Raw genomic sequence first — 23,648 nt, 5'->3', positions numbered from 1 at the left:
GGTATCTGGATCTCCATGAAGATTCTGAGGGCACGTTTTGCACTGCATTTGGAATGTCAAGTTTCAGGCTGTGATTCATTATGATTGGTGGGAGTAGAACGGTTGAAGTCACATGGTATTTCTTCTGGTCCCTTGATTGGCTGAATATATCCAGATGCAGAGGGTCAGCAGAAGCCAGCTGGGCTGATTATCTCATAGGGGGTGGCTTCGTGATCCAGTGGAAAAAAAAACATAGGCTGAATATTTTTCAAAATTGGCCAGTGTTTCAGTTTTGGGGTACCCCAGGTGAGACACTGATTGTTGGCTCTAGCATCTCTGTCAATATTTCAAAGAGCCTCAGCCCTGGTTGTCTACAGCAGGGACTGATGGGGCCTAATTCTGCTACAGATCCTTGTTAGTCAACAACGTGGAGAAGCTCTGGAATGGTTCCTGGTGCATTATGGTGAGTAGGGATGCTCATTCCCCCTCTCCCTGATGACCAAACTAGATTAAGAGCAGTATCCCTGAGTCAGGAAGAACAGAGGGAGAGTTGTCTGTCTATCTGATGTCTGGTTGGAATATTTACATGGCAAGAAAGGCTGCTTTTAGGGTTGGGGGGAAAAAACACAAACATTTTAAAATTTGAGACAAATGAAACCACAGCAATATGGGTTTTTTAAAATTCTTTTTTGCCTCTTTTACCACTGGACAAAACTGATGTGTGTTACGATGGACAGCCACAAATGACAGGGGTAAGGCCACTGATTTTATCTGCATGGTCACGTGCCTTTTTTATCTAAGTGTCTGGCGTTCCCTTTTCCCCCTTGCAGTCCAGCATTACGACTGACCTGTACATCTTATGGCAAGTACTGTGGCAGGTCAGAGTATGAGATGCCTGCGTGGTGCTTGCCTATCCTGAGGCTAGATAGCCAGTTCTGTTAGCGTCTGATCTAATGCCTATCATAGGCAATAGAAAGACTCTAAGCGACTTCAGTGGACAGTTCAGTGAAACTTCCGTGAACTGGGCCTGCAGTGGCTTACTTTCCTGAACACTAGGGGGGAAAAAGATGTCTTTTCCTTTCCATCCATAGGCTCCTCAGCAAAGCTTCCACCAACCATTCCTTTTAGAAGAGTTATGCCAAAGCTGGATTGTTACAGTTTCACTAATGACATGGCTCTCCTCTACTACCTGTCTTTTATTTCATACAACCACAATGCTGATTAAACCTGGCCTGCATATTAAATGATTATCTTGTACACGTTGTGAATCGTGCATGAGGAGCACTTAGCTTACAGAGTTGAGTTGTGCATTCATTTTATCTTTTAAAACGAACATGACTTTCGTTGCCATCACTCTGCTTCTATGTTGTATCCTTTCCCCCCCAACCTGTGTCTGTCTTCTCTACTTATGTTGTAAGCTCTTGTGTTTGTACAGTGCCTAGCACAATGTGGCCTCATTTTCGGTCAGTCCCTAGGCATTAGTACAATCCTAATTATTCATGTCAATCAAGTACTTTGATGAAGCTTAGGTGCCACACAAGCACACACAGAAGAAAGGCCATGTCTGAAAACTTGCGAGAGGAAATCTCTTTATTATACCAACCTCAGATGGTTTCAGTGATGGCAGTAAATGCCAGATTCTAAGTCCATTGAAGCCAATGAAAGTCTTTACATTGAATTCAATAAGCTTTTGGCTGATATTACAGCATCTACTTAGATTAAACTTCTCTTGAAGTTTGATGGAAGTTGTACATGACTAAGGACAGAAGTATCGGCTCCTTATTGTCCTTCATTATTTTACAGTAGATGTTTCTTTTCAATGACAGCTTCACTTCCATTGCTGCCAGTTCCTTCACCTTCACAAGTACAAATAGCAACCTAAAAAAAGAAAAATATCCCTCACCAAAGAGCATTAGGATCAACTCAGCAGACTGCAATGGCTCCTTTGGTGCCATTATGATCTATCATATAAATACATAATTAAGGACTTTTTGAAATGCAAATTATACAAATATTGTGACAAATTTCCTCCACTACCTTGGTGGGTCTTGTGCTTATTGGTGGATTTGCTCACCTTGGAGCTTCACAACAGCCCTCAGTTTGGCCGTTTTCATGAACCCACAGTCCAGGTCAACTCCTCCTGTGTCTGACCAGGAGTTGGGAGGTTTGGGGGGAACCCGGACCCGCCCTCTACTCCGGGTTTCAGCCCAGGGCCCTGTGGAATGCAGCTGTCTAGAGTGGCTCCTGGAACAGCTGTGCAACAGCTACAACTCCCTGGGCTACTTCCCCATGGCCTCCTCCCAACACCTTCTTTATCCTCACCATAGGCTCTTCCTCCTGGTGTCTGATAATACTTGTACTCCTCAGTCCTCCAACAGTACGCGTTCTCACTCTCAGCTCCTAGCGCCTCTTGCTCCCAGCTCCTTACATGTGCACCACAAACTGAAGCGAGCTCCTTTTTAAACCCAGGTTCTCTGATTAGCCTGCCTTAATTGATTCTAGCAGCTTATTGATTGGCTGCAGGTGTTCTAATCAGCCTGTCTGTCTTAATTGTCTCCAGAAGACAATTACCTGTTACCTTACCTAGGGAAAAGGGACCTACTTAACCTGGGGCTAATATATCTGCCTTCTCCTGTAGCCATCTGGCCCGACCCTGTCACAGTATATATTAAGGGTCTTCTTCAAACGCAGATTACTGACCCAACAGAGCATAATGACTCCTTTGGGGCTGCTTGTAAATATATATTTAGATTTTGAAATGTGGAGAATTGACCCAATAGACTATTAGCTACTCCTGCAGAGCTATTTAAAGTGTCTTGTACAGACGCATATTTGGAGAGGGGTTTTTTTTAGACAAATATCATTAACCTCCAACTACTCAGCAGTGCAAAAAAATTTTTGCTGGGGAAATAGATTGCTGCAGTGTACTTGTATACCATCTGATTTTAAATGAAATAATTTTGGCCATGGATATTTTTTCCTAAGTGAACAAATAGCAGCAATTCAGCATTGACTAATGGCCTAAAATGGCTACTTTACAAATACTTTGAGGGACTGGAGAAAGCTGAAGGAGTTGACCACTCTCAGGAGGCACTCCCCACGTTTCAAACCCAAATATCACAGATCGCAACAGAGAGCTACAGTCTGCGCAGGCAATCCACACAGCTCCATGATGAAAACATGGCACTGAGGGCCCAAGTGGCACAGCGCACCAAAGATAACCAGATGCTACGAGATGAGGCGGCCTGGCTGCAGGATGAAAACACTACACTATGGGCATGCACTGTGGCTGTGTACCCAGACCAGGTCCTCCCAGTCGTACTTCCAGAATGTTTTAATGCTGCCTGCTGTTTCTGCTTTTCCCTGGTCCTACCCTACTGACTGGCAAAAGTAGGACTCATTATTAGGCTCCTGACAGGAGATGCACTGGAATGGGCCTCATCTCTACTCGAACAAGCGAGCCCAATGCTTTCAAACTGGGGTGCTTTCCTCTTGGCATTTTCTGCCATATTTGACAATCTCTACCGTGCCCACTTAGCAGACGTGGACTTGGACAAACTCAAGTAGGGGCCGGGACTGGTCTTTTCCTAGGCTGCCCACTTTCAGCGACTAGTCTCGGACACCAAGTGGACCCAAGCAGCCCAGCTTTACCAGTTCTAGTGGGGACTATGCAAGGAGATTAAGGATGAGCTAGCTCATGTGGAGGCCCTGACCAACCTAGATGCCTTCATTGATCTTATCATACAAATTGACAATAGGCTCAGCGAGCGATGTAAGGAAAGGAAGGGGTCCGTTCCACTAACCAATCAATCTCCCTGGTACCTGTCTCCGACCTGGACCCCACAATCTTGCAGCTGGTTAGGGCCCATGTGACTCCTGAGGAAAAAGAGCGCTGTTGCCACCATGAGCTGTTTTTCTACAGTGGAGGATCCAGCTGTGCTCTTGCCAACTGCCTATCCCAAGTCCTAGCACAATGCAGTTTGGGAAACAAGCACACCCAGGCCTAGTAGAAGGGGTTGGCCTGGGCAGACCAAGAGATAATGCCCCCCTACTCCTCACTGAGGCAAGGTGAGCGCTCCCTGCACCTTGAAGTCCAGGACTGCCTCCGTGTTCCAGGGCGTGCTGGAGGATTCTGGAGCAGCAGACAACTTCATAGATGCCTACATGGTTCAAGCCCTGGGTATTCCAGTTCAACCAAAGACTGTGCCTGATCTAGTGGAAACTAAAGATGGCTCACTCCTATCATTAGGGCCAGTGACACATGAGACAGTGCTTCTGGAAGTTCTCTCAGGAGGTCCCTCAGTTTGGAACGATCCACTCACGACACTTCCCTACAATCCTTGGCATTTCATGGCTTGAGGCTCATGAGCTGCACATCCTTTGGCATGAGCACCAGGTTAGCTTCTGCTCCCATTTCTGCTGGTAAGTCTGCTCATGCACACTATCTGATGAACCCCAGAACCAAGACGTGTCCCCCAGGGTCCTGACCATCAGTCAGATGGGGCCACCATCAGAGTTGACTCCAACACTGCCCCCAACACTGTCCCCCAAGTACAGTGACTACGATGACATCTTCAAAAGGAAGCAGGCTGAAAGATGGAACCTTGAGCCTATGCATGGATTACCAAACCCTCAATCAGGTCACCATCAGGCACAGATTATACTTACTGGGGGGAGGTGGGAGGGCACAATCTAAAGGGGAGGAAATGTGACCGTCCAACGTGTTTCCTCTGCCCAGTGACCCTCCCCCACCCCCGCCTTGTACCCAACCTGGGGCCGCCATGCTCTTTCCACCCGCTATTACCTGTGGGGTGGGGGGCTCTGTCCTTCTCTCCCTGCACCTCCCACCAGCACATTCAGCTGCTCTCCCTGGCAGCTGGGTGGGGAGCAGGATGCAACGCTTCTGCCTGAGAGAACCTTTCTGGGAGGCAGCAGCAGCCCCCTCCCTACCCAGGCTTCCCTGCCGGTGACAGCAGCCAAGCATATCAGGAGGGTGAGGTGGGGCTCTGGCTTGCTTGTCCCCTCTCCCCAGCAGCAGGGCCTGGGTGGGGCGCAGCCCCCTGCCACCCCAGCTGCATGTCTTTAGAGCCCAGGCCTGCAGAGCTGCCAGGCAGCAGACATCTCCATACTTCCACCCAGTGGCTGCTGCAACCAGCTTGTGGTCCGCTACCCACGACCCGCTGTGGACGCAGAACATGGGAAGTCCTGACTCAAGGGGTCTGGCAGGAGAAGCCTCATGGCTCCTGATTGGCTCCCTGCCTTATAAAAACCCCAGAGGCAGTCCAGGAAATGTCCAGGTGACAGTGTGGATCTCCGGTAATTGTCAAGACTATTCCTGCTCCTGAATTCCTGGTTCTGACCTCAGCTTGATTTGGACTTCACCTCCTGATCTGGACCCTGAAACCTGATTCAGACTCTGACCCTTGGTATTGACCTTGGCCTGGAGCCTAACTATGAAACTTCTCTGCTTTGACCGTTGGTTCTGACTGCCCTTGTAGGTTCCTGACAATTAGGCCATGTGCCTATGCATAGTCAAGAGTTCCTACCCCCAAAAGTTTACATCTTACATGTATATCTATAATTCAATCTATATTTCACTGGTAATTGGATCATTTAGACCCCTGAAAGAGGCTTTCAGGCTTTGGCCTCTACACTTTTTAAAGGAGCGTCCCTCTCCTGAGCGGTAGTACTTGTCTGGGGCCTTGCAGGTGAGAGTCCCAGAGAAGGAGAAATCAGTGATGCAGAGTTTGAATATATTTTAAATGTAACTTCTTTGATTTACCCTAATCCTAGCACAGAGGTGGTCATAAACAGCACACAGGGCAACTTCTTCCAGGAATCTCAGCCCTACACCAATGCCCTGCTCCCAGGGAGCAAATTTGCCCCCAAAATTGACTTAATTCAGAGACCTAAGCAGAGAGAGAGAAATGCTCCTGCTCCTCTCACAGCTCTGTTGACATAGAAACTTGCATAACCAAAGCCAACAACATGCAAGCCTTCCCAAGACTGAACTTTTATTCACACGCTAAGAAAAAGAACTCGGAAAATATATGTAACAGCGCCATCTGGTAACACCTGCCATAATGCTAGGATACCGTTTCCAGGCCAGATTTTTAGCTGGTATAAATAAACATAGCTCAATAAGCTATGTCAATTTATACCAGCTGAGAAACTGGCTCATTAATGATCTGATAATCAGGAAACAACCTCAAGTAACTGCTACATGGTACTACAGTAGAATTAAATAACCCTGCCAACAAGTCCTTTCACTTCAAGAACCACATTAGAAGCTACTGTTCTCTGACATTAATAGCAAACCACCAATTAAGATAAATAAATAAACAGGTAAAAAAAAGTTACTCACAGGCTGAAAACTTGTTGTTTCAAATTCTAGCCTTTCTGTATGGTCGGTTGAGAACCCCCTAGAAACAGGGGATTTGACTCACCTGTAAACTGATGCAGTTAAGATTTACACAGCCCTTATTAAACTGAAGAGACCTCTGGCTGAGTAGCTTTCACCCATCGGAAGGGAGAGTTAACTGTTGAAATGACGATGACATTCCATCCTTGTCTGTATGGGCTAGACTGTGCAACTCACACTCCCATTGGTAAACACTTACTCATGCAAGTAGTCCCATTAATTGCAACAGGGTAACTTACATGAGTAAATGCTCCCCAATGGGAGTAAGGATGGCACAAGCTGGCCCTGAACTGGTACCATTGTCAAAAATAGAAAACTTCAAATGATTTTTTTAAAATCTTCAATATTTAATTTAAAATCACCTTTTAATTCACTTTTCTCTAAGATTATTGGGTTTCTGCAGGGACAATCAGATTTACCATCTTACAAAAGCAAAATATAAGTAAAATAAGATATAATGGGTGAGATCCTCAGATGATGATGATGACGATTGATGATGGGGGGGGAGGGAAGGATAGCTCAGTGGTTTGAGCATTGGCCTGCTAAGCCCAGGGTTGTGAGTTCAATCATTGAGGGGGCCATTGAGGGATCTGGGGAGTTGGGGATTAGTCCAGCTTTGAGCAAGGGGTTGGACTAGATGATCTCCTGAGGTCCCTTCCAACCTTGATATTCTATGATGTAAATCACTATACCCCATTGAGGTAAAACAAGTGGGACTACTCAAAGACTAAGGTGGCTACTCAGTATGAATAGGGGTATTGAAATCTGTTTCCAAATGGTGGGAAATATTTTCTGAAATCCACTGTTATTGTGAAAAACTCTATACTGCACAATTCACAATATGTTTTCCAGTTTCTTTGGTTTGAGGCGTTCAATATTCTTTATTTTTATGGTAATAATAGCATAAACCTCCCAAGTAACTTCCTCCTTCCCTTTATCTATGATATGCCGTGCATTTCCTATTTCTCCAGAAACGCATACGTTCCCACAGACTACGAAGAGCTGGTGACATTGAGTGTAATGGCATTGACGTTGTCCACATAATTACATTCAGCTGGCTAGGAATTTGCAGATCTTGTCTCAGTTTGTGAACTAAATTATTCGATGAAAACATCCACCAGATTTCAAATACTTGAGAGCTAAAAGGTCCATACTGAATTCCTCTTGCTTCAAATCAGCTTCCACAGAACCTCAGAGAAAAGGGGCTTTTTTCTTTTTAATTCAGCCATCAAGTGAAGAGAAATTTCCCCTGCTCTGTCTCCTCCTATGAAATATTTGAATGTATTTTGCAAAAAGGAAGATAAGGTTTAACTTGGAGCTCTGTTGAACTACATGGATGCCATGAGGTAGAATTAGCAAAGTCACCTGCCACTTTCTGGATAGAATAATTTAGGCTACCCCAGTGAACAAATTCCTGCACAGAAATAAAATGTGCCCTTCAGCGTGCATTACCCACTATGTCATAGCCACTGATCTGAATGTGTTATAACAATTCATAATTCAGGCACACTTGGAAAGAGCCTCGTCCAAAGCTTAATGAAGTGAATGGAAGTCCGTCCATTAACTTCATTGGGCATTAGATTATCTAGTCCCGGGTTTATTGTCTACTCTGTTGGGAAGTACACTGGAATGAAACAGCACTACTGGGGGCCCACCAGTCACAATGCTAGGTTTGTTGGAGTGTGCAAAGTTCTCCAAAGTCAGGCGGAGCACAGTGGTGGAGTCTGCTTTCTTTTCATGAAAGCCTTTTGGGATAGGAAAGGGTTCATGGAGAGACGGGACGCAGGTTTTACTTTAAGGCACGGAGAGTAGAAAGACTCTGGAGAGAGAGAAAACTGGGAAGGAAAGAAGGGAGGGATAATGATAAAAAAAAGAAAGTAAGGATGGAACCTCAGCAGGTTCAGATAAACTTCAGATGGTATCTGGAAATTTGGAGTCAGAGTTTCAAAATAGCTCAGCACATTGCATGCCCACTTGGGGGGTCAGCTTTTTTGCCATGTCACAATGGGGGCTAAGCTCTTGTAAATCTGGTCCTGAGTTACTTTGACAATTTGGCTTGTGGGAGTTACCCATATCTGAAAGCTAAGGCCTATTGTGACACTTATTGCTTTATCTCTGCTCCTGGATCAGGGTTACCCAGCATTTGATGTTAGAATACGAACCGCCTAGTAGGTGCATTGACAGCATGAGTTAATCAGGAAATAGTACTAGTTCACATCTCAGATATAAACTTCATAGTGTTTAGGGAGTGTAAATGCTGTTTTATTCTAAAATAGAAGTTGGCTTCCTAACAAACACATTCCAGTGAATATGATTATCTTTCAGGTCTGTTGTTTTACCAATAGTAACTAATAATAACAGACAGCCCTGCATGTGACATGGAGTGTTTGAGTCCTAGTACTCTTATTTACTTACTCATTTAATGATAACCATAATGTATTTGTTAAATGCTGCCGTGCGTTTCGTGCTATACAAGTCACAAGTACTGACAGTCCCATACAATCTTAGCCTTCATCCTCACACAGGGGAAATAAGATACCCCTCCTTATGCCCCTGTGTGGGCTACCTGGCCATTAAGCCTGGAGTGCACAGGAATAAGTGGGTGCTGCATTCTTGCCACACTGTACCCACTGTGGAGAAGGGGTGGGGGGCTAGAGGGCCTTAGTGTTTCCTTTCCAAACATGTAGGTCATCAGGGCTGAGACAGTGCAGTATGAAGCAGTACTATTCTGCTGCTGGTTTAGGCGGTGGACAAGTTACTTCCCTCATGGAGGAAAAGGGGGGAAAGACAAGCAAAGAAACAGGATTTCGCTTCAGTTCAAGACAAAGTTGCCACAGAACAGAGCTGGTTGATATTTTTGTAAATTTCAAAATTTCTGCAAACTTCAAAATTTGCAAGGGGGGGGAGGAGGCCCATTTTTTCCCTAATTTCCCCCCTGTTTATTGTTCTCTCCTACTGCTGTAGCTTTAAGCCATTGTTGAAAAGGGTGGGAAATTTCAAAAAAATTCTCACAAAACGTTTCTCTTTTTTTAGAATCATAGAACCATAGGGTTAAAAAGGACCACAAGGGTCATCTAGTCTAACCCCCTGCCAAGATGCAGGCTTTGTTTGGTCTAAACCATCCAAGACAGGTGGCTATCCAGCCTCTTTTTGAAAACCTCCAGTGAAGGAGATTCCACAACTTCCCGAGGCAGTCTGTTCCATTGCCCTACTGTTCTTACAGTTAGGAATTTTTTCCTGAGATTTAATCTAAATCTGATACGACATACTTTGAACCCATTGCCTCTTGTCCTGCCCTCTGTGGTAAGCGAGAACAATTCTTCTCCATCTTTTTTTATGGCAGCCTTTCAAGTATTTGAAGACAGCTATCATGTCCTCCCATAATCTCCTCTGTTCCAAACTACACACTACCTTCAGCCTTTGCTCCTATGGCTTGCATTCCATCCCTTTGATCATCTTTGTTGCCCACCTCTGGACCCTTTCCAGTTTCTTCACATCCTTTCCATACAGCAATGACCAAAATTGGACACAGTACCAGTTTTAACTTGTTTTAACGTATAAACACCTCATTGTCCAGCCACTTTTACCACAATTATTGGAACCAAGCAAAGCAAAAACGGCAAAGACATCATCAAACAAATAAAAATCTGGCTTCTGAGATTCCTCAGACTCTAGTGGGCAGTGGCTGTTTCAAATGTAGGGGCACAGTGTGATTAATAATACATAATAATAATTATGGAGAATAATGATCTGGTCCAATAATTGTGTCCTAATTATAGTATTTAACAAAGATTTCTTATTTATCCAGAGCTTTTCAAGGATCCCAAAATATTTTACATGCCAATTTTGGAGTGCAGGGCAGCAGCCAAATTTCACACAGTGGGGTGAGGGAGGATAAGAGGAAAATTTGCCCAAGAACACTAAGACAAACTTCTTTTCCAGAAAGTGCTATGGGATCTTAATATCCTCACAGAGTGAAGAAGATCATACTCATGGAAGTGAGTTGAAGGGGTCATACAGACTTCCATGGACTTTGGATTTCTCTTGGTTTTTAGGGTCTAATCTGAGTGTAGCTGTTGTATTTATTGGGAAACAAACAAGCTGGCAGCATTACCTGATCCTTTCTTCTCCCTTGGCATCTGGAGTGGTCACTCCTTTTTGAGTGTTCTTCCTAATGGTGACATCCGACACTGGTCTTAATTGCTGCTACTGATCACAACTGTCCAGGATCTAAGATTCTGGCTTTCTTTTCCTGAGAAGCTGGTGATATTAGTGTAAGTTTTCCCTTCTGTTTTTAATTTTTTGTCCATGACAGATTTCACAGCAGGAAACAGCTCTGTGGCATATGGCCACTAAATTACAGAAACTTCAGAAACTTCTGTCTATGAGTTAATTTTTAAAACTAAAAAAACAGTAACTGTTTAAAAAAGAAACTAAACTAGAAAACACAAAACGATTCCCAATATCTTCCCTTAACTACACTACTAAATCTTCTGAATCATAAAAAATACAAACATACTATTTACACCACCATCCTCCAGATCAGGAAAGGATATCTAATATATAATTTTGAGGGACCTCAAAGAGCAACTAAGTTTACCTGAACAACAGTAATGGGTGACTTCAACTGGTCACATATACATATTGGTCAAGTGTTGCAACTGGACAAGATCTAAAGATGAAATTTCTTGACATCTTAAAGGATTCCTTCCTGGAACAGCTAGCTCTAGAGTACACATGAGAAGAGGCTATTCTTGACTTAGTCTGTCAAGGTTCCTTCCCCACTCTGAACTCTAGGTACAGATGTGGGGACCTGAATGAAAGACCCCCTAAGCTTATTCTTACCAGCTTAGGTTAAAACTCCCCCAAGGTACAAACTATTTTATCTTTTGTCCCTGGACTTTATTGCCGCCACCACCACCAAGCGTCTAACAAATATAATAGGGAAAGAGCCCGCTTGGAAATGTCTTTCCCTCCAAAATCCCCCCAAGCCCTACACCCCCTTTCCTGGGGAAAGCTTGATAAAAATCCTCACCAATTTGCATAGGTGAACACAGACCAAAACCTTGGATCTTAGGAACAATGAAAAAGCAATCAGGTTCTTAAAAAAAGAATTTTAATTAAAGAAAAGGTAAAAGAATCACTTCTGTAAAATCAGGATGGTAAATACCTTACAGGGTAATCAGATTCAAAACATAGAGAATCCCTCTAGGCAAAACCTTAAGTTACAAAAAGACACAAAAACAGGAATATACATTCCATTCAGCACAACTAATTTTATCAGCCATTTAAACAAAACAGAATCTAACGCATATCTAACTAGATTGCTTACTGACTTCTTACAGGTTTCAGAGTAACAGCCATGTTAGTCTGTATTCGCAAAAAGAAAAGGAGTACTTGTGGCACCTTAGAGACTAACCAATTTATTTGAGCATGAGCTTTCGTGAGCTACAGAGCTGTAGCTCACGAAAGCTCATGCTCAGATAAATTGGTTAGTTTCTAAGGTGCCACAAGTACTCCTTGACTTCTTACAGGAGTTCTGACCTACATTCCTGCTCTGGTCCCAGAAAAAAAACCCACACAGACAGAGAGAACCCTTTGTTTCCCCCGCCTCCAGCTTTGAAAGTATCTTGTCTCCTCATTGGTCATTTTGGTCAGGTGCCAGTGGGGTTGTCTTAGCTTCTTAACCCTTTACAGGTGAAAGGGTTTTTCCTCTGGCCAGGAGGGATTTAAAGGTGTTTACCCTTCCCTTTATATTTATGACATAGCCCTAAGGAATCCTGAGGTGAGAGGAAAACTACTGACACAGAGCAGAAACTGGCTAAAAAGACCTAGAATAAAGAGGAGGAATAAATGGTCCGCTATCAGCATGGCAAAAGGCTAACCAGCAGACGCCACAGAGTACTATACTAGAATTAGGGTTATTACTGATCTGAAAAGGGGATGAATAATTAAATGGCATCATTTACAGAGGACATAACATTATATAGGCTAGTCAAGACTAGGAAAGACTATGAGGAAATTCATAGAGGCCTCAGAGAGTATTAACCTCCACAATCTAAAACCAACAAGAAAGGATCACATGGAAAACCATGTGAACTGAAACCATTGCATTTGGAACATCTTTGAGTCTGACTTTGTGCTGTTGGCCTTGATTCCTCCTGGGTGGGACTGCAGTAAATTCTACTAAAATCACATGGATTCTACTAAAATCACATGGAATTACTTGTATCCTATACTGAGTCAGGCATGGATTATTAGTGCTGATAGGAGTGAATTATCAGTAGAGATGAGTCCAAATCCACACACTGCTGTTCTTTGCAGAGTCCGTGTTTTTAAGTCTGTGCTTGAGAGTCCTCACTGCATTGTAAACTTGAGTTTACAATTGCTGGACCAATATCTCACTGTCATGCTAAGGCATCCCTACTGCACTACACAGATCTTCTGATATCCGTCTGTGTCTTGACCTGTGTCCACAGTGCAAAATGACAGGGCTTGGACCCAAATCTCAGTGGGACTTGGGCTATGACCCACCCCCACTGCAGGGTCCTAGGATTTAGATCCTGACTGCTTGCTGAGGACTGATTTGTGGGTGGAAGAAAAAGAAGTTTGGGCTCAAACCTGAATCAGAGCCTGGGCATAGTGTGTGATGTAGACACACCCACAGATTACCACCTTCTTCTACAAGCAATCCTCCTGACTTCAGTAGGACCACTCGTGGAGTAAGGCTCTATTCAATGTAAATAGGGATATCAGAATCTGGCACTTAAGGGCTGGAAATGATTCAGTGTCTCAGACGGAGACAAGGAGAGAGGTTCACACAGATGGACTGATGAAATGGACAAATGAACTCAACCCTGTAACACTAGTGAAGAGTCAAGGTGGGATAGAGATGAGTAGAGGAGATTGATGGGGAGAGCTCCGAGTTACTGCAGATAATTCTTTCCCGGGTGTCTGGTCTTACCCACATGCTCAGGGTTTAACTGATCGCCATATTTAGGATCGGGAAGGAATTTTCCACGGGTCAGATTGGCAGACACCCTGGTCTTTTTTGCCTTCCTTTGCAGCGTGGGGCACAGGTCACTTGCAGGTTTAAACTAGTGTACATGGTTAATTCTCTCTAACTTGAAGTCTTTAACCCATGATCTGAGGACTTGCGTAACTCAGCCAGAGGTTTGGGGTCTAGTACAGGAGTGGGTGGGTGAGGTTCTGTGGCCTGCAATATGCAGGAGATCAGACTCTTCTGACCTTAAAGACTTAGAGTAAATAAGTCTATGGAGAGTTTTGAAAAGTGTGAGAATAATTATCAACTGGATTCTGGGTTGGATAGGGAGACTGTGAAGGAGGTGGGGGTGGGGGTTAGTTACACAACCCTGCTTGCGGGAAAGAGAGAGTAGTCTGGCAGCAATATTCTCTTCTCTTCTGGTCTTCATACTATGTATATCACAGGGGCAGGACCGGCTCTAGGCACCAGCAAAGCAAGCACGTGCTTGGGGTGGCACATTTCCAGGGGCGGCATTCCAGCCATCCTTTTTTTCCCCTCAGCCCCGATCAGTCAACCAATGAGCCCCTGCATGGGGCAGGGTGGTGGGCTCAGTGTGGGAGTCCTGGCCCGAGGGTGGTCCCTGCCCTGGCCCCTGCCGCCAGGGAAGTGGAGCGATGTGGCTCCTCCCCCCCTGCCAGCCCCTGCCGCACGTGTCACAGGTGGCAGAGGAGCCGGAGCCGAGCGTAGCGTAGCCTGGGATCGGGGCAGGACCTGCGGCTGGTAAGGGACCTGCTGCCCCAGGTGGCTCAGCGCTGAGCAGGCGCCCCTGGTCTGCCCACCTCCCCGCAGCTGACCCGCCCCCCAGCCGCTCTGTTGGTTACTGTCCCCTCTGCGGGAGTCCAGGTCTGAGATCGGGCTGGGGGCCCCTGGGCGGGATGTACAGCCCTGAGCACCTCACTCCAAACACTGCTCTAGCATTATGCATTCTTTTAACATTACCAGTATCAGTGGCTTCTGTTGAGCGCAGTTTTTCAAAACTGAAATTACTAAAAAATTATTTGAGGTCCACCATGTCTCCAAATCGTTTGTCAGGACTAGCATTAATTTTCAATTGAAAGTACCATTGCTAAAAAATTAGATTTCACTGAATTATTCAAAGACTACGCAAGTATAAAAACCAGAAAAATTCAGTTCATATAAATGCTTTTAATTTTTGAGAAACTGGGAGCACCGGAAGACACTAACGTTTTTCATTAGAGTGTATAGTTGAACCCAAATTGTTTGTATTTGTGATTTTGTTAAAATTAAATGAATACACTAGGAGGAGATTGTTTTATTTCACTAAATACAAATTCTCTGTTTTCATTTTTTTAAAATTTTAAACAGACAAAACAAAACAAACATTGCAAAGTGCAAATGCGTAAAAGCCAAAAAAAAAGGCCGGGGCGGGGAGGCAAAAATTTTTTTGCTTGGGGCGGAAAAAAACCTAGAACCGGCCCTGCACAGGGATCCATGTTTCTGCACCCTCATAGGTTATGAGTAACTCCCATTGAAGGCAATGAGATTATTTGTATTCCATGGTGTGTGTGTCGACTGGGCCTGTGACATTCAGAGAGGAAGGAGTTAGGAGTTAGAGAGAACAGATGTAATATGAATGTTGAAACAGTTACAATGGCATGTGTGCCAATGGTATCACCCAGGGTATTCCCCTTCATAAAGGCCACCAGAGCTAGGCCTTAGCCATTCCACCCAATCAGCTGTACCCTAGCCACTGGGAGCTAATGTAAAGGTGGGATTTTATCAAGTGCTGGACTGCAGTTGCTATTCTAGTGAGACACCCAGATACTGTATATCTGTAGCTTGCAAGGGGCTGCCTTGAGGGCCTGTGTGGCCATTCTGATTTAACAATGGCAGCAATACGATGGATCGTACAAATCCCCGTTTTCTTTTGTGCCGCTGGAGTTTCACACTGGGCACTTAGCGTATTTGTAGTTTGCATGTCTGCCGCACTACAGCGTGGCAGCCAGTGGTCATAGAGATGCCTGCAGCTGCTCTAGTGTGCCTCCCCCGGCAGGGATCTCAGAGGAGTAGGCAGAAGCCCAAGATCTTTAACATAAGAAATCAGAAAGAAGGACAGACCTATGAAATAATGCTGCAATTTTGCACAGTTTGATAGAAAAACTGTCTAACGTATCTTTTAATGATTCTCTTCCAATAATCTTGGTGAATTAGCATACTGTAAACTGGGAAGATTAACACTGCTGTATAAACAGTCTGATTGGATCTGGCATGATCAAGGTTTCTTAGTGAGAAAATATACAGTTTCCTAATACAGCTGACAGAAAGCCACACTCAGACCTTTTCAAAGGCTTTCAGGAGTTATTACTGGAGATTAACTATGGCGTGAGCAAAAAGGTTTCAAGTCTTGTTTATAGTTAGCCCATGGCTCTAAATTAGCAACTTATCTCTTAAATGATCAGCAATTGAGTCATAGGCGCTAATGAGTGAAGCTTAGCCAGAAGGGATGAGGAAGAGAGCAGAAAAAACTCAGCCAATACTTTGCAAAAAAGCAATATGAAAAATCTCAATAATTTCCAACGTCAAACTGTATTTTAATCAATGCCTCCTGAATAAGATGTAGAAGTCACACTGTGACTTTCCCAGCTGTAAAACTGGAAGTCTGGTTTCACATTTGCATGATTTTGAAGGTCAAATGCCTGCTATCCAAGTCTTACTGATCCATATGGACTAGAAATGCCACAATATGCAATCATCATGAAGGCAGATTGTCTCCTGTAAATCTGTCCTTTTTGTAACACATTCAAAATGTACCGTATTGGATGGATTATAAATCCATTCAGGAAATACATGTAACATTGTACTGAGTGTCTTTAGTTTATGAAATCCCATGTGTGTGCGTGTGCGTGTGTGTGAGAGTGAGAGAGACAGACAGAGACAGATGGCCCAGTCCTGCCCCCACTGAAATCAATGGGAGTTTTGCCATTGACTTCAATGGAAGGAGGCTTGGAAGCAGACAGAAGGAGAACAGGCATCACATTGGTAAAAACCTACCTACGTTTAGAAAGGAAAAAAACATTTGCATGTATAGAAAAAGCAATTTGGAACTGAGACTATTGTCTTTTTTTATGATTTGTACAGGGATGACTTTACAGAAAAAGGCCATTAAACTTTAGGAGGATTGAAAACCAATACAGATTTTAATAGGTCTGGAAAGCAATTCAATTCTATAGAAACTAGTGTAAAAACCTACAGAATTTAATAAAGAATGAGCTCCTTTCTGTAGGATATTTGAGCCAGCCTGTAGAATTCTATAGCAGGGAATAAACTCTCTCCTACATTCTGTAAGAAACAAAGAGGTGGCTATTACATTTTCCATAAAAGAAGCACAGTGTTGATGCTTAACAAATAATGCACTAGGACCAACTAGCGAACCCCTTATTCACACTTGCACAAGTGGTCCCAGCAACGTCAGGAAGGGAGGAGCACCGTTTGGCAGTTCCTAACAATGTATAGAAGCCTCCCCATCCCCTGAATTCCTCAGTGCAAAGGAAAACGAGGAAACTCAGTTCCAAGTGGAACTGATATGAAATGTTCTAGTTATAAAGAGGAATTCTGAGTGAAACCTGTGTCTGTAGAATACTTTGCTATTTCTTTGGAGGGGGGCACAGAAGGTCTCCTCTTTCGCTTACAACAGGCAGCAGAGCAGAACAATTTGCTTTTTAGAGAAGCATTTTACATGTTGCCATACTTTTTTTTTTCAGCACATGTAATTGAAAAGAGACATATGGAGACCAGCATGCAGAGCCTAACAAATACTTCAGCGTGCCTTAAAAACGAATGCTAATCAATTTTTGAAACTTTTTGTTGTTGTCTTAAAACCAACTTCTCAACAACCTAAGGTGGTTTATTAGGGACAGATGGTGTAAAAATCCTTAATAATAATGCGAGGAAACACTCCCCCACCAAAATTTCCCCCTTCCTCTCGCTCCCTTTATCTGTCTCTCTTCCTATGTCCCTACATCTTCCCCATCCCCACCCCCATATTCTTGATATACATTCAAAAGACTGAACTGTTTATGTACATCTGGGGAGGATAAATTAGCACATCTGGGTGTTCAAGAGTCAACATAATAAGCAGGTAGTACTATCAGGCTTTTTTCCCTTTCCTTTGCAGTATCAAGAAGAAGAAAAAATACAGGCTGATGAAAAATCTCCTTCTGCATGAAAGTGCTGCATGTTACCTGAAAACAAGGAAGGCACAAGATGAACAGACCTTTACAACAGAATGTGCATCTGCCAAGACAAAAATACCCGATGAGCTTCTGGTGCTGGCACAATGACAGTATAAGCAAGCTGTCTGTGCAATGATTTTGCAAATGATCCATTACAAGATTTGAGTTTGAATTCTGTACAGGCCATAGGGCCCCAAGGGCAACACACTTTATATACAGCTACCTAAGCATTCACCAGGGCTATCGGCTAAAAGAATTTCTTCCAAGCCTTTCTGTACAAATGCTTCACAACAGACTTGTGGGTTGTTTTTTTCCCCTCTCTTTTTTTCCCCCAACCCTGTTCAGTCACCTGGCATTCTCTAACCCACAAGCTGCTGTTTCCCTTTCCAAAGAAGCTCTGATGGGTGGAGGGCCAAGAAAAATTAGCCCAACTGATGAATGCAATCTCAACAGAAAATATGTTTTTTATCAGAGACCACATGTTGCAAACAGCAATTAAAAGAAAACTGGGAGATTTCATCAGATATAAGCCTGCGAAATGAGGAATCACATATCAGAAACCCATCCGGACAAATGGATTATGCATGTGATTGCAGAGTCTACCAGGGAGTGAAAAGACACATGATCTGAGGGGGGAAATTCCAGCGTCACTGGCATGACTAATAAGGGGTAAGTGTTCACACTGCATGTAATCAAGTCAGCAGAATAGCATTGTGTGGCTACATGTGCATTTCTCTCAGTGGTTTCCATAACAAATTTGCTCTTTACAGGTTAAAAGATAGTTTGTCTAACTCCAGCACTGCAAACTCATAGTCCCATTTGTTCACTCATGTGTTATCCTTACGCAGATGCTGAAAGCAAGGAAACTACTTGTCGGACTTCTCAAGTGAGGCAGGTTTTGCGGGATCTGAAACTTCGCTGAGGATCTGAAAGTTGATCTTGCTTAATCTGGCTCATGCACTGTCACCAATAATAAAGACTGGGCAGTTGGAACTGAGCTGAAAAATTGTTGCTGGTGCACCAGGAAGAATTAGCAATACGTCACTGCCAGGGCTCCCTCCCCACTCTGAACTCGAGGGTACTGATGTGGGGACCCGCATGAAAGACCCCCTAAGCTTAATTCTACCAGCTTAGGTTAAAAACTTCCCCAAGGCACAAATCTCTATTTGTCCTTGGACTGAGGTATGCTGCCACCACCAAGTGATTTAACAAAGAACCAGGGAAAAGGACCACTTGGAGTTCTCTTCCCCCAGCAATCCCCCCAAGCCCTTACACCCGCTTTCCTGGGGAGGCTTGAGAATAATATCCTAACCAATTGGTTACAAAATGATCAAAGACCCAACCCCTGGGTCTTTGAACAATGGAAAAATCAGTCAGGTTCTTAAAAGAAAGATTTTATTTTTTTTAAAAAGAAAGAAAGGTAAAAATCATCTCTGTAAAGTCAGGATGGAAAATACTTTACAGGGTATTCAGATTCAAAACACAGAGGATTCCCCTCTGGGCAAAACCTTAAAGTTACAGAAAACATGAATAAACCTCCCTCTAGCACAGGGAAAATTCAAGCAAAACAAAAGATAAACTAATCTGCCTTGCCTGGCTTACCTATATTGGTTGCAATATTGGAGACCCAAAACAAACCCTCTCCCTCCGCTCCAAGATTTGAAAGTATCTTTTGTCCCCATGGGTTCCTTTGGTCAGGTGCCAACCAGGTTATTTGAGCTTCTTAACCCCTTACAGGTAAGGAGGAATTTTAGGCTACCCTTATGGTTATGACAGTCACTCTTCAGTACCAGCCTTGTTTTTGACAGTAAATTGAGCAAATCTGACTGACTAGGCACACAGGAAGTAAAATATTTCACAATAAAATGCCATTTATTACAGTCATCTCTCTGGTCACTAGAAGTTTGACTAACTACTTGTGTTCATGAAAACTGTGGCAAGCCACAAAAATGTAAACTTAATCCCAAATTTTGATAGTGACCTTTGATTTTGGATCTGGGCTGAAGCCCGTTCAGGGCAGGGATCATGTCTTTGTATGTATCTGTATGGCACATTTATAACACATTTCTGAGCGCTCAGGCTAGGGTTTTCTCCCTTTGGCTCCTTTGAAAATCTCAACATCAGATGATGATGGTGATGATAATGAAGTGGAGCCATAAGAAGACAGCTATTTAATAAAGGATTTAGGGCCTGATTTTGGCCAACAATACACACACATGTAGTCCCACTGATCTCGGCAGGACAACTTGAGCACTAAGATACTCACTGCAAGCAAGCCTGGCAGAATCTGGGTCTGAGATGAGGATGGACTCTGAGCTATTAAGTCTTTCCCATCACTAACAACTATAATCCTCTAGCCCCCACGAGCACCTGTTCTTTCACCAGCAGTAGATCAAATTGTATCCTTGCATAAGCCGTGCAACTCCATTGACTTAAATGGAATTTGACCACTTGTGTCAGTGGTGATTTGGCCCATTATCTCATGCACAGATAAAAAAAAAAGTTCCTGACATAACATATTCTGAGCAGCTCATTAAAGAAAATGCAAGAAAGAAAGAATGAATGAGTGAATAAATAAAATAAGCCATTGATTTTAAAAGGCTAAATAGTAAGTGACGTGTGTTATGTACAGCAATGCTTCTGAATCTCCTGCTCTTGAAACGTAACAGACAATTATTGTACGTACTTGCAATTTCTGTAGCCATCTATTGCAAAGGGCATTTACATAGAGGAAAAAGTAGCCTTTCATTTACTGCATATTGTTTCCACACGAGTACCTAGCTTTACTGAGCTTATATTGGTGTATCATAAACACATTGGTTACATGAAAAGAAGAGGGGAAGTTCACAAGCTTTTGTGTGGTCTCACAAGTTACCATTTTCAGTGGCAACCCAGTGTGAAATCCTTAAGGTCTGCAGATAACCATTTTTAAAGTACCACAGTGACTTAGGAGCCTACGTCCCACTGAAAATCAACGGGACGGACTCCATGGGACTAAGCCATTTCTGGAGATTTTACCCTTCAAAGATCATTTCCACATGCCAATGCTACATTTAAAGTATTGACCCTGTTGGGCCCCTGGAATCCTAATCTGGTCAATCAGTGAGATATGCGATGCTCTGTTGCATACTGCCTGGCGGCTGATTAAATGCACCCATACATTTATCAATTCCCCCTGCCCCCACCCAAATTCTTTTACAAGGCTGCAAGATATCGGCAAGAGTGGGTCAGCTCCTCTGTTTTGCGGAGGGGGTTTCTATTTCACATGGTCCCTTGTGGATATGTTCACCTTCTCCTAGCTCTGATTGCTTTCTCTAAATGCATCAAGACTACTATAATACAGCAGCACAAGCATAGCCAGCTTCTGTGGTTTTACAGAGTTCTTTGCAATTGTACAACTTCATATTTCAAACAATCCTTTAAACAATGGTTTGAGGAGAATAGAAAACATTCATTGGTCCCAATACTGTGCTCCAAGAGCCAGTCTTCCCCCGGGCTGGCTCCATCCAGGCTTAGCTGGCAAGGAGAATCTTGAAATGCTCCTGCTAGCACCTGTCTCGATTGTGAATAAACAGAGGACTTCAGTCTCCAGTGCTATCAGTCCCTTAACCTTGAAAAGCACAACATTTTTACACAGGAGGAAAAAAAAAGCCCACATCTCTGTCTTTTAGTCTTGCTGATCCATGACAATTACTGTCAAAAGCAATGATTTCAGTCCCTGTTAGTGGTATATGCTTTCAAAGACATGGCTAAAAACCTGCGCCATAAGCAAGTGAGGCACTCAAAGCCACGTTTATTCCCCTGTAACAATCACTTAATGTGACATTTGCATTTGGCCCATAAGCAGAGGAGTTCACCTGATGCAGGGTGGCCCAATTAATGCTTGTCTTTTTGATCCCGAGATTTCATTGCATACCAATACAGCTCCCATTTCAGGGTATTACAGAGGAATCAATCACTTGTCCAAAGGGAACAGTGCACTGAGATTCACTGTCGGGAGAAAGGTAGCTTCTCTGCAGGCAGCACATCGGCTTTGTCTGAAAGACTGGAACTGACAAAGAGCCAGTCTCTATTGGCCATCAATTACTTCTAGCAAAAATGGCAACCCACTTTCACCTATAGGGTGACACTGGGCACCTAGCAGCCACAGCCGTTCTACAGGATCTAGGCTGCAAGCGAGGAGAGTAAATCATAATCCACCTGAGGTATGTTCCAAAGCCACTCTCGGAACCTTTTGCGGCAGCAAAGGCTCACGGGATTGCAACTCAAAATGAAGCCAGAAGAAGATTTCCTCCCCTGAGGAAAACAGGAGTGCTTTTTCGGGTAATTGCTTTATGCAGCATGAAAAAGCAAATGCTCCTTTTGTTTATCATTTTACAGCCAATACGCTGCAATCTCAGACATTTTTAAATCTTAGTGATAAACCCATGAAGACTAAGAAGAAAAGGAAGTTTAAAATTGCCCACACATCTTGGTAAAAACACCCATCTTAGAGATGTGTGTTGAAATCTACAGAGAAAAGAGCAGCGAATGGGAGACAAGATCATCTTCTTTCTCCTAATATGTAATTAGCTTCTGAGTACAGCATAAGCCTTATTTTGACAGCGAGTATTGTGCGAATAAATATTGTCAGCCAAACTTGGTTATTTGCCCCTGTTCAGATTTATAAATGTGGTGAGTAAAGGAATGTGGTAAATGTCATATATTTGGATTTCAGCAAAGCCTTTCAATTTATCTCCCCCAGACTTTTAAAAAAATTAATCCAAATTGGCATGGATAGGAATGCTGTCCTGTGGTTTGAAAACTGACTAAACAGCAGGTAAACAAAGGGTTACAATAAACAGCATTGGTTTCTGTTTGTGGGGAGGGAAGATATCTACTGGGTTACCTTTGTTAGGTTGGCTCTAATTTAACATCTTCATTACAGCGATCTGATTAAAAAGCAAGTTAATTACATCTGAAGAAGATCCTAAATGCGAGAGAGTTGTCCTTACCAGTAAGGCTAGAGAAACCAATACCTGGACAGTAAAAATAAAATGAGAAATAATGTTTTATTAATATAGTGCAGAAGTGTGTAGAAGCCCCAACTGGGTATGTCTACACTACAGCAGGGAGCATACAGCTGGGAGCAAGAATCCCAGCTGACAGACTCATCCGGTAGACAGACTCATGCTAGTGAGATTCCAGTAAGCCTGCTAAAAATAGCAGTGCGGATGTTGCAGCTCCGGCGGAGGCTAGGACTAGCCCCCGGAGGGGGCTCAGGTGGGCTTCAGAGCCTGAGCTGCAACACCAGTTGCAATGTCCACACTGCTATTTTTAGCATGCTAGCTCAAGCCCCACTACCATGAGTCTGTCTGTCCAGGCTGGGAGGCTATCTCCCAGCTGTAGTGTAAAAGGGAGTCCCTGCCCCCAAAGAGCTTACCATCTACTTAGATAAGGCAGAGAAAAGGTGAGAGAGAGAATTCTATTACCCCCATGTTTCAGATGGGAAACTGAGGCCCAGGGCAATTGTTCAACTAGGTATGTGTCTAGCTTTAAGCCTGTGAGTAGTCTCATTGACCTCAGTGATTACAGTTACGCAAGTGCTGAAGTACTTTGATGAATTGTGGCCTAAGTGAAATGCTCAGGGTCTCACAGGGAGTCAATGGCTGAACCAGGAATTGAACCCAAGCACCCTGAGAAACAATAATGTTGAAAGAAACCTAGGCGCGATACCGAAAAGCAAATCAGTCATGAGAGTGCCATGCAATATGGCTGCAGACAGACAGGGTCAACGTATGTTCAGTCTGCGAACGCAAAGGCATTATGTCATGGAGCAAGAAAATGTATACAGCTCATGAGGACTCTCACTTGGATCCATCCCTGCATTCATTTCTTGGCCCCTCGCTAGCAGAGACTGACAAAATGGAGGGAGTTCAGAGATGAACAATAAATGGCAAAGATTTGGATTAAGTTATTTGCCTTGATTTTAAAAACTGTCAGAAGAGCAGTCCCAATCGGTATACTGTAT

At 43.6% G+C, this 23,648-nt stretch overlaps 1 long non-coding RNA gene across 1 annotated transcript in view; it reads right to left on the bottom strand.

Annotated features, from left to right (window-relative positions):
* Nucleotides 1-1,551: 1,551 nt before the first annotated feature.
* The window catches only part of LOC140910162 (uncharacterized), a 378,033-nt gene continuing 355,936 nt past the window's right edge, over nucleotides 1,552-23,648 (bottom strand). Inside the window, exon 8 of the long non-coding RNA XR_012158436.1 lies at nucleotides 1,552-1,857. This is a non-coding gene — a long non-coding RNA (uncharacterized lncRNA). The remainder of the gene's footprint in view (nucleotides 1,858-23,648) is intronic.

This window comes from Lepidochelys kempii, chromosome 4 (assembly GCF_965140265.1).
Source record: "Lepidochelys kempii isolate rLepKem1 chromosome 4, rLepKem1.hap2, whole genome shotgun sequence".
Lineage (NCBI taxonomy): Eukaryota > Metazoa > Chordata > Testudines > Cheloniidae > Lepidochelys > Lepidochelys kempii.
This window is presented reverse-complemented; position numbering and strand designations above follow the sequence as displayed.